The sequence below is a fragment of the Rhinolophus sinicus genome, chromosome 17 (genome assembly GCF_057876585.1).
Source record: "Rhinolophus sinicus isolate RSI-liver-muscle chromosome 17, RSI-T2T, whole genome shotgun sequence".
NCBI classification, from domain to species: domain Eukaryota; kingdom Metazoa; phylum Chordata; class Mammalia; order Chiroptera; family Rhinolophidae; genus Rhinolophus; species Rhinolophus sinicus.
The window spans coordinates 118227516-118239742 of record NC_142517.1 but is presented as its reverse complement, the minus strand read 5'-3'; the positions used below and the strand labels follow the sequence as shown (position 1 = coordinate 118239742).

Sequence of the window (12227 nt, the reverse complement as noted above, 5' to 3'; positions counted from 1 at the left end):
TGAGCCCCTTCAACACAGTACAGCCCACGTTCAGTACAGACCGACAGTGATAAACTTGGCAAAGCTCCCTGCTCTGAAGGGCTAAGCTGAAGACAGCACCACAGGATTCCATATTGGTGGGAAGGAGGTGAGCACTCTGTGCCCGGCAGGAGGAGTGCCTAACTCTGTCCAGGGTGGAGCGGGAATTCAGGAGGGTGTCCCGGAGGAGGTTATCCTTCTCCTACGTCCTGGGGGGGTGTGGAAGCGAGGCAGGTGAGGTGTGGGAAACGGGCATCGCCAGCAGAAGGAAGGAGCCACCGACTCAACACACGGATGAGAGAGCATAGGGTCAGATCTCAATCCATAAGGATTCAGGCTTGCTAGAGCTGTGGCTCTGCAAGTGTGCTCTCTGCACCAGCAGACTTGGTATTTCTGGGGAGCCTTTTAGAAGTACAGGCTTTTGGTCCTTACTGCAGACCTGCAGAATCAGAAACTCTGGGCTTGGGACCTGGCCACCTGTAACACTGATGCTCACTGAGATTTGGGAAGCTCTGCTAAAGCATAGGATGCCAGGGCGGGGGGAGTCAAGGTGTCGAAGGCAGAGTGAGGGGTTTTATGATGGACAGCCCTTTAAAAGTAAAATAATGCAGATTTGAATGTGACCCTGAGGTCAATAGAGAAATAATTGTCAAAATATTTGAAGTAGGGAAAGTGCATGGTCAGGTTTGGTTTTTAGAAAGAGATCTCCGATTTTTACAAAGTTCATTTGTGTTACATAGTTGTGTGGTCAGCCCACATTCCAATCCTGGCTACCCATTCTATCACTTCTCACTGGAATTACCCAGTTTTATTGTCTCTTAAGAAGGTAGTGAAGCCCTACTGTGATCCTTTTGGAGTTTTGTGACATTTTTCCTTTTCCTGACATTAATATATTGTGACTGTTCATCGGAGCTTCTTAACTCATCAAGAATGCCAACCAGGACACAGCCACTAGGAATTTACTTCCTGGAGTGGGCAATTCCTCCCTCTTTCTCAAAATTTATTTTTAGGATCTCATTATTGTAAACTCAATTTGATTCAATTTGTGGTTTGTTCAGATGGTCATGCATTGGCAGATTTTTCTAGAACATGAAAAATAGGACAGTTGTGGACCCAAGCAGTTTTCTGGATAAGGGAAGTCCCTACATCTCAGCTCAGAAACCTCTCCTTTTAGCCAGAATGCATCCAACATGCACTGCCCTCTGTCCCAAAAGTAGTTAGACATATCCGTGCTGGCCGACTTCGCACTGGGCCCATAATTGCTGACCTAGCTGTCATAGCTTGTTTTCTGAGGAAAACAGAGCTCTGGAGGCATATTCTGCCACATTTGATGGATGTTGGTAACTTGTCAACAAACCAGCTGAAAAAGGTCTCCACTGAATAAAAGATTCCCCAAGTGAGCTGAGAAGGGTCCTTGTGTGGGCCGGTGACACAGAGTTTGCATTCTCACAGGCTGGAGAGACAAAGTGCAAAGTTGACAGGAGAAACTATTGATTCACACTGAGACAATCAGTGTATCCTACACTGAGTCCCACTCAGACTCTTGGGCTGTTCACAGTAAACATGATTCTCAGGACAATTCCAGTTTGGCGCCATCCCATACTACATTGTATCAAAAAAATGATGACTATTCAGACCACACACTTGCACTGAATATTCAAGTTCTTTGGCTAGCAATACACAAACGACAAAGGTTTCCACACTCAGCTCAAGTTTCACAGACCCTCCACCAATTCTGTGACATTTCCAGGCCTTATTAGAAGCTCATGATAACCTTAGATGAACTAGGCAAACAATGTAAGTTTCCAAAGCTAACTGTGACAATTCCTAAGAATAGTTTATCTTGTTGAATTTGTGACATTTCTGGGTATGACAGCAAGTGATAAAACAGGATAGGTGTCAAGCAGACAACATAGAAAAACAGTCCAAGTACAAAAAAATCAAAACTCTGAATTCCAATTTTAACTTCAGCAGAGAGTCACTTTAGCTCTCACAGTGAAACTTGCCTGCTTATAATGCTTAGGTTTTGGGGATATCTTAGACTTGTAGACATCTCTGAGCACATTTAAAATTTGTAGTTCACCTGGACTGCTCATTAACTACAAAGATTATGCTAAAATGATCTATTCATTTTAGGGAACTTCCATAGTAGTAGAAATTATTTCACTTGTATTTTCTTAAGTTCATTGACAAATATTGGGCATATTCTGTATTCTTCAGTCACTGTGCTGAGCTGTGAGATGCAAAGATGATTGATACATGAGTCATTCCACTCAGGAACTTGGATGCAATAACATTAACATGGTAGATTATTCACTTTAGTAGAGTAGGATGCGATAAAGGAAAACATAATCCCTGCAATTTATTACCAAAATAGGGACTTGTGAGACTGACCAGAGGAGTTCTAGATGACCAAACGAGGACAACAGCATGGGTTAGGACTGCACCGGGCAAGCAGGATGTATGGTCACTCTGAGAGAAAGGTGCCGAGTAGGCAGGAAGTGAAACATGGCCACTCACCACTACTAAGGAGCAGACAGGTTAACAGAAGTTTTATTAAGAGGGTAATGTTTCATGAATCTATTCAGGAGCTCACAGAAAGAATGGTCAAGGCAAAGGCTGACATTGAGCATCACACCCTTGTTGTAAAAATAGTGTAACACAATTATGAACTGCTTCCTGTTCAAATGGCTGTCCACGACAACACACAAGTGCCCCCTGAAACAGTGTTTGCACAGTGAGAGGCATATAAGTAGCAGTGTCAAAATGAGGGAAATGATTTGCTGTTTTCCTCCCTAAAACTGGTTACTATTTTTTCTGAAAAAAAGATTTACCATGGTTTTGTGTTTGGGGGAAATTGAAAATTCTTTGTTAAAGATTCTACCTGGGCACAAACTACAGAACTTATTGCTGGAGGCCAGTGGGGAAATAACAGTAAATCACTCCAGTGACCATTTCAACAAGGAGTAAATGTAAAACAAAATGTAAGGTCTTGACATTGTGTGGAAACCCACTGCTGCATAAAGTAGTTAATCTGACTATTAGGTTATTTTTTTTTAAGGTTTCCGTTAAAATCACCACCATTAGCATATGGGTCCTGGGAATCAGAGCCATATAGTTAGTCAAAATCACACACATTAATCCATCGGGAAGAATAGTTCTGGATTTTCCCCTCCTCTTCTGCTAGCCTTACATAAGACTTGGTGTTCTCAACCTCCACTATAAGAATTTATCTTTCTGCTTTTGGCAGCTGCTAACAATCTTTGAGTTCCTACAGGGCAAGGATTGTTTTATTGATTTCTATCTCTCCAAAGCCTAGCAGAAAGGGGCTACTGAGGAGTGTTGTTTGTCTATTGAAGGACTTTTCAGCTCCTCAATCTTTCAGAAAAGTTGACCTAAAATAGGACATCAAATATTTTTTTTTAATTTAATTTGAATCTTTTCTGCACATACATATGTATATTTGTCTCTTCACAGATATTCCTATATGAACTAAAAGAAAGAAGAGTAGACAGATTCCATTATTTCATTAACTCAATTTAAAAACATTTCTAGACCTCAATTTCCTCATTAATACAATTAAGGAATTGCAACAAATGATCTTGGTGGTTTTTTCCGCTACAAAATGCTATGAGGAGAACCACCTGAAAACTAGCTGAACAGAAGTCCTATAATTAATGATATAAAGAAGCCACATTGACAGAGACAAGGAATAAGCAGACTCCACTCCCATGTGTGGTAGTTAAGAAAGAGAGGGACAGCTTGGCAGCAGTTTCCCCACCTGATGAGTGACGGGGTCACAGGCCCATACCAGGATCTCCAGCCCAGGGCTCCAGTGCTGGGAAGAGAAGTTCCTAAACCTTTTGGCTATGAAATCCAGCAGGGATTGAGGCTGAGTGAGATGGAGGGCCACAGGGTCCCAGGTGTTCCTCTTAAAGGGCCTGTGTATGGATCTACTTGCTGACAGACTCACTCGCTCTGATTCCAGCACTGGAGCAATAGCAAAAAAGACACCAGGGACATACAGAGAGGAACTGAATTATCTGGCTTCAGGGCAAGGGATAGAGGGGCAGCTCTCTCCAGAACTAAAAGAGCTGATATGTGCCATTTTTCCTTTGTTGAGCCCTCCTCCCACCTAGCCTGCAGACACAGGCAGCCTCCAAGTCTGAATCTCCATCAGGCTGGCTAACACCATTCACCTTGCCCAGGTGGTTCCCTGAGACCCCGCCCCATGCAACTTGTGAGTCCACCCAAGCTCCTTCCAGTGGCTTTTCCAAACACACAGCCCATCTTGGCTTATGCTGAAGACTTGTCTAAAAATCTTTCAAAAGTTCCCAAACCCCAAACAAGCAGTGTCTGGCTTCAGTGTGCCCTGTACCTCTCTCTAAGTTGCCCCAACCCCCACATTAGTGGCAGCCAGCCTCATTTTGCAGCTTAGCATCTCCCAGGCTCCTCCAAGTCCAGCACAACTGACACCATCTGCAGATCACTTTGTAGCTCATATCAGGTGTCCATGGGTTAGGCATCAGCTGACCTTGGCCTGCACCAGAGCCCCTCCCTAAAGGCCAAAGAATCAACACACCTGGTGTCCAGCTTTGGACCACACCAGAGCACCACCCCACTACCGCTACAAATGACACACCCAGATGGCAGACTGGGCAGGAACCAGAACCTTGATAAAGTGAATCCTGGTCCCTGGGGTCAGTCCCTGCACAACAGCTCCTCCACTGTAGTAACAGCCAGTCCTCTGAGGATCAATATTGCCCATTGATGTGTCAACAGCAATCAAAGTCATTGCAATAGGAGGGTACATATAACTCACACAACGGACACACCAGGAATACCCAGCTCAGGTGGCCCAGGAAAGTGTGTCAATGAGCTCCACAGACCCCTACTAAATAAGGTCACTCTACCAAGACCTCGAGATGGGGCAGGTGTGCCTAATAAATATAAACAAACACAGAGAATCAGCCAAAATGAGGAAACAAAGAGAAACGTCCTAAATGAAAGATCAGAACAAAGCACCAGGAAAAGAAATAAACAAAATGGAGACAAGCAATCTACTCGATGCAGAGTTCAAAACACTGTCTATAAGGATGCTCAATGAACTTAGGGGGAAAGTAGATGAACTCAATGAGAATTTTAACAAAGATAGGAAACATAAAAATGCACATAGAAAACACACAAACGACATGAAAAACCAGTCAGAAATGAAGAGTATAATAACTGAAATTAAGAATGCATCAGAGGAAATCAAAGTACACTGGATGAATCAAAGGACTGAACCAGCAATTTGGAAGACGAGGTAGCAGAAAACACCCAGTCATAACACCAAAAAGAAAAAAATAATAATTTATAAAATGAGGGTAGCTTAAAGGGCCTCTGAGACAACATCAAGTATAACAACATTTGCATCATAGAAGTACCAGAAGGAGAAGAGAGAGCATGGGACTGGAAACATATTTGAAGAAATGATAGAAAAGTTAGCAAACCTAGTGAAGGAAATAAACATACAAATCCAGAAAGTGCAGAGAGTCCCCAACAAGATGAATCCAAAAAGGCCCACACCAAGACACATCATAATTAAAATTTCAAAGGTTAAAGACAAAGAGAGAATCATAAAAACAGAAAGAGAAAAGCAGTTAGTTACCTATAAGGGAGCTCCCATAAGACTGTCAGATGATTTCTCAATAGGATTGTTCAGGTCAGAAGAGATTAGCATGAAATATTCAAACTGATAAAAAGTAGGGACCTACAACCAAGATAACTCTACCCAGCAAAACTATCATTTAGAGTCGAAGGACAGATAAAGAGTTTCCCACATAAGAAAAAGCTAAAGGAGTTCATCAACACCAAACCAATATTATAAGAAATGTTAAAGGGACTTCTTTAAGAAGAGGAACGAGGGGGGAAAAAAACCCAAAAATATGAATAATAAAATGGCAATAACTACATACCTCAGGAATATCTCTGAATTTTTTATAATAAAGCTGAGATTGATTAAGAGATAAACCAAAGAAGGCAAAAGGAGGGGAGATATTGTAGTCAGAGGGACTGGCATAAACAAGGCCAGGAGAGAGTAAAAAGCATGACATGATAGAGGACAAAAAGGAAGGACAGTAGGGCTCAATCTCAGACAGGAAGGGGACCTTGCTAGAGGCCAAGGCCAGTGAAGTAGGCAGAGACTAGATCTTATAGGGCCTGTTCTTTTAACACAAGACTTTGGTTTTATTCATAACTTCAGAAGCCATTGAAAGGTTTTCAGCAGAATGTGTCTCAAGTTTTTATTTAATTATGATCCTCTGGATGTAGCAGAAATGATGGACTAAAAGACAAAAGGGAAAGTGGGTTGTTGAGTTAAAAATTCAAGTGATAGAAGATGTAACTGAACTAGCCTGGTGAATGTGAAGATGAAAATAAATAGACGTATATTTTTGTAATGATTTTTGAAAGTAATACCGATAGTACTTGCTAATAGATTCACTGTGAGAAGTAAGGGAGACAAAATAAATTCAAGAAAGATTCTTACACCTGGTTTGGGCAACTGGTAGTATTAGATTGGTCTTTGCAATTATTTTTAACCTTTAAACCACAATTACTTTTGCAACAACCTAATATCTATTGAGACAAGGAAGACCACAGGAAGAACATACTCATTGTGGTTGGAGGGCACAAATGGATTAAGTGTTCCCTTAGGGATGTGTTAAATTGGAGCCAATTATGACATAGCCAAATTGTGATATCAATGAAGAAATACATATTTTTAGAATTCAGAAGAAATATTTGCCTCGGGATACAAATTACTTTACTAATCTAAAAGTCACTTCATCTTTATAAATTTCAGTTTCCTTTTTTACAGTACATAAGAATAGTAATTACTATCTTAAAAGATTGTAATGAGTTTTGGAGAGTGTATTAACCATATTGTGCATACTAATGACAGTGGGAGAAAGGGATGATGATGATGGTGGTGGCATTTCATATGACAATCACTAATCCAATGATGGAAAAGATGCCACCAATAGGAAACACACTACCTCCAAGAAAAGAATTGCCATTAATCACAACTCATAATGATTCATCTCCTTTGTTTATCTGTTTTTCATTTGTATATCTACAAAAGATTAATTATTTTATACAATGCTATATTGACATCTGTAAGTATGCATCTTTATATCACAAACTCAGTGATGTAGCAGGACCCATGTCCTTTATTTACTTGGTTCACCAGCATACAGTCTTTGGCCAAAAACTGATCAATTGATCAGTCTTTATAACCTAGGGAAGGAGGGATATTTATTGCAAAATTGGTAAGGAATCACTAGGCAAGTCTGAAAACCATCTGTTAGGCAGGTCATCAGGAGAGGCAGGCTAAAAACTATTGGACAGAAATGGCAGTTGCAGTGACAGGTGGGATTTCTTCTTCCTCAGGGGAACCTCAGTTCTGATCTTAAAACCTTTCCACTGACTAAGTCTGCCTCACCCACGTTATGGAGCATGATATACTGTACTTAAGGCCAATTGATTGTAGACCTTAATTGCACCACAGTAACACCTAGATTATTGTTTGGTTGAGTGACTGGGGACTATAGCTTAGCCAAGTTGACACATGAAACTGACCACCACATGTCTAAATACCAATGAAATCAGTTGCAGTGTGAAGGGAGGTGAGCAGATTGAGACAGTAATTAAAGACAAGTTTTGGAAAGAAGTTATTCCTTGAAGAGGAGGGGAGAGGAGAAGGAGAGGGAACTGCTGAATAGGGCCACAGGGCTTTTGTTGCTCTTGTTTTGTTTGACAGATTATATAGCATAATTCTATGCTTACAAAAATAACAATAACCCAGTAAAAAAGGGACTATGATGATGTTGAAGGGGAGTTTTGGATCTAGAGGATATGCTAAGGTGTTGGCTTTAGATAGATAGTGCAAGACTTTTGTTTTTTGTGGTTTTTTTTGTGTGTGTGTGTGTTTTTTTTTTGGTCCAAAGGGGAAAAAAAACACCACAACACAGGACTAGTGATCAAAGATTATAGAGTGTCAGCTTGAGGATCATCACAGAGAAGGACATTCTGTGTCTCAGCTCCCGAACGCGGTTAACTTCCCATCACTAGGACTATTTACGTGAAAGTAATTTATCCTCTTAGAGGGTGCACTCATTAGATGTGAGCCCTATCTGGTGAGGAGTCTATGTAGGACTGAACTATCTCAAAGTCAGGTGCTCTTAGCACAAGAATTATGTTTTAGCAGATCCTTGAACCTCCTCATATTGTAGAAAAGTTTGCAAGTCATTGTGGGCACATTTATTAAGAGAGGGTCTCTTGATGCCATCAGATTCTCATAGGGATCCATCATCAGAAAAAGTTAAACATGTCTCTCTAAGGTCTCACACAACCCTACAGTCTCTTTATTTAACTTGATGCTATGAGTCTTCCCAGCACAAGAACAATGGCATGAAAAACAAGGACAACAGACTGGACTGAGAGAAAATGAAAATATGATGACATGTTAAAGAATAACGGAATTATTTCAACAAAATAGATGGCTGAAGTAATAATATAAATAATGTTTTGTTTTTTGTTTTTTTTGTGTGTTTTTTCAGCATGAAAGTCCATGCTTCACTTAAAAATTAACCTCATCTCTTGACAACTGACATCAAGAGATGAGATAACATATCTTGGCTATTGTAAAGAATGCTGCAATGGCCATTGTGGAAAGCGGTGTGGAGGTTCCTGAAAAAATTACGAATAGAATTACCATATGACCCAGCAATCCCTCTCCTGGGTATCTACCCAAAAAATCTGAAAACATTTATACATAAAGACACATGTGCTCCAATGTTCATTGCAGCTTTGTCTACGGTGGCCAAGACATGGAAACAACCAAAATGTCTTTCGATAGATGAATGGATAAAGAAGTTGTGGTAAGAATACACAACGGAATACTATTCAGTGGTAAGAAAAGATGATATAGGAACATTTGTGACAACATGGATGGATCTTGAGAGTATAATGCTAAGCGAAATAAGTCAGACAGAAAAAGCAGAGAACCATATGATTTCACTGATATGTGGTATATAAACCAAAAACAACAAAAGAACAAGGCAAACAAATGAGAAACAGAAACTCATAGACACAGACAATAGTTTAGTGGTTAGCAGAAGGTAAGGGGGGTGGGGAGTGGGAGATGAGGGTAAGGGGGATCAAATACATGGTGATGGAAGGAGAACTGACTCTGGGTGGTGAACACACAATGGGATTTATAGATGATGTAATGCAGAATTATACACCTGAAATCTATGTAGTTTTACTAACAATTGTCACCCCAATAAATTAAAAAAAAAGAATGCTGCAATGAACATAGGGTTGCATATATCTTTTCGAATTAGTGTTCCAATTTTCTTCAAATAAATACTAAAAGTGGAATTGTTGAGTCATATGGTATATCTATTTTTAGTTTTTGGCAGAACCTCCACACAGTTTTCCATAGTGGCTCCACCAATTTGCAATCCCACCAATAGTGCACAAGGGTTCCCTTTTGTCCACATCCTGGTCAACACAAGTAATTTGTTGACTTTTTGATAATAACCATTCTGACTTGCGTGAGGTGGTATCTCATTGGGGTTTTGATTTTCAGTTCCCTGATAATTAGTGATGGTGAGTATCTTTTCATATGCCTCTTGCTCATCTGTATATCTTCTTCAGAGAAATGTATTTTAATGTACTCTGACCATTTTTTGATCAGAATGTTTATTTACTTACTTATTGTTATTGAGTTGTAAGAGTTCTCTATAGATTTTGGATAGCAAATCCTTATCTGATACATAATTTATGAATGCATTCTCCCACTCAATAGGCTGTTTTGTTGATGGTTTTGCTCACTTTGCAGAAGCTTTTTAGATTGATGAAGTCTCATTTGCTTATTTTTGCTCATTTCCCTTGCTTGAGGGGACATATCCAAAAATATATGACTCAGACTGAAATCAAATAGTTTACTACCTATGTGCTCTTCTAAGAGTTTTATGGTTTCGGGCCTTAAATTTACAATGGAGTATTATGCAGCAATTAAAAGAATGATATATTGCCATTCATGACAACATGGATTGACCTAGAGGGTAATACGCTAAGTGAAATAAGTCAGAGAAAGACAAATACCGTATGGTTTCGAATTATTTGTGGAATCTAAAAAAACAAAACAAAACAAGGGAACAAATAAAACAAAATCACACTCGTAGAAACAGAGACCAAAGGGATGCTTACTGGAGGGGAGGAGGTGGGAACAGATGAAAAAAGTTGATGAGGGATATAGTCAATAATATTATGATTAGATTACATGGTGACAGATGATTACTAGAATTAGTGGGGTGATCACATTTTAAGATATAAAAAAATGCCGAATAACTCTATTATATACCTGAAACTAATGTAACTAATATTGTATACCGATGATAATTAAATTTAGAAGATAATTAATTTTAAAAACACAGAGGTAACAAGAGAATCGGGATGCCCCAAAGATCCTGAGGTATGAAGCATATACCCTTGTAGATGTTATGTGCTTTGTGATGGAAGTGCTAGAGTAGAAGGCAGTCTCTCCTTGGCCTAATGGTTTGTTGGTGCATCTGTTCTAAAACAAATCTTTTTGGAAGGTCTTGTGCAAGACAAAGAGTCGTTTCACACATAAATCACTTCTGTGTAGGGCTTCACTTTTAATAAATACTCTGTGGTCGTATCTTCCCTGGGGAGCTTATTAATATTCAGTTTTCTAGGTTCCTATCCCCATAAATCATAACCCAGTATGTATAAGATAAGTCTAGGGAAATGCATTTTTAAAAAGCAATCCAGCAACACAACAGTTTTTTGTTTGTTTGATTGTTTTTCTATATCTCTGAGTCTTTTTCTGTTTTGTTGGCTCATTTATTCTGTTCTTTAGATTCCACATATAAGTGAGATCATATTGGTATTTGTCTTTCTCCATCTGACTTATTTCTCTTAGCATAATATTCTTAAGGCCCATCTATGTTGTTGCAAATGGTAAGATTTCATTCTTTTTTATAGCCGAGTAATACTCCATTTATAAATGTACCACAGTTTCTTTATTCAATCGTGTATCGATGGGCATTAGTAGACACAATATGGGATATGAAATACAGAATGGGGAATATAATCAACAATGTTGTAAAGATTAGGTAGGGTGCCAGATGGGCACTGGACTTATCCTGGGGAGCATGTCATAGACAGTGTAGATGCCTGACCAATGCACTATATACCTGAATCTGATGTAGAATAATACTGTATGTCAACTAAAAGTAAATATATGTATATATAGTCACAGGAGGTGGAGTGTAGCATAAGGAAGATAGTCGATGGTATTGTAACAGTTGTAAGATGTCAGAGGGGTCGTAGCTTGGGGGGTGGGTTATCACTTTGTGAGGGGTGTAAATGTCTAACTATTATGTTGCTTTGTACACCTGAAACTAATTTTAATAAAATAATTCTAGATGATTCTGATGCAGGCACTTAGCTGATCATACCATGGAAAACAGTACAAGCATGGAACCCATTAGGTACTCCTAATAACCAAAACTAGGAATCTACTGAACTAATTTACATAATATTAATGTGATAGTGATCAAACGTGATTATTCATTAGAGTTCATAGCATATAAGCCAGAGATGTCACTAGTAAGTCAGAATAACAATTTCTTATTATGCAATTTTAGATTTAAATACAATCTGCAGGGGAGAATTATAGGGATGGAAGCCTTTCTTATATAATTTCAACCTTATTCTAGAGCAATTACCAGTTCTACCCATGTTTACAACCTTCCTTATATGTAACATGGACTCTACCTTTAAATTCAGTACAAAAAACTCACACAGGAAAGAATGAATAGCATAATTCCAGGAAACAAGCATTCCATGGGTTACAAAGGGTAGAAATGTTCCTTCTCCTCCTCTTTGAGAAAAATGAACAGGGAGAACTTTTTCCCCCTCACGGCTCTGAGGAAGGGAATAACTTCATAATATACACCTCCCTTCTGGGAAAGAACTGCACTTAAATTATTCTTTTACTGCAAGTACAAGTGATAGCTCAAACTTCAAGAGCTCTTAATTTTGATCTTTTTTTGGTTGTCATTATTATCTGACACTTCCAAGCTCCTTCATGCCTAAGTAGAAGAGTTTTGTTTTTGTTTTTGTTTTCTCTCTTC

General features: G+C 39.2%; 1 protein-coding gene across 2 annotated transcripts in view; it reads right to left on the bottom strand.

Annotated features, from left to right (window-relative positions):
- Positions 1–12227, bottom strand: part of CNTNAP5 (contactin associated protein family member 5) — an 809041-nt gene that overhangs the window by 447396 nt on the left and 349418 nt on the right. The window lies entirely within an intron of this gene.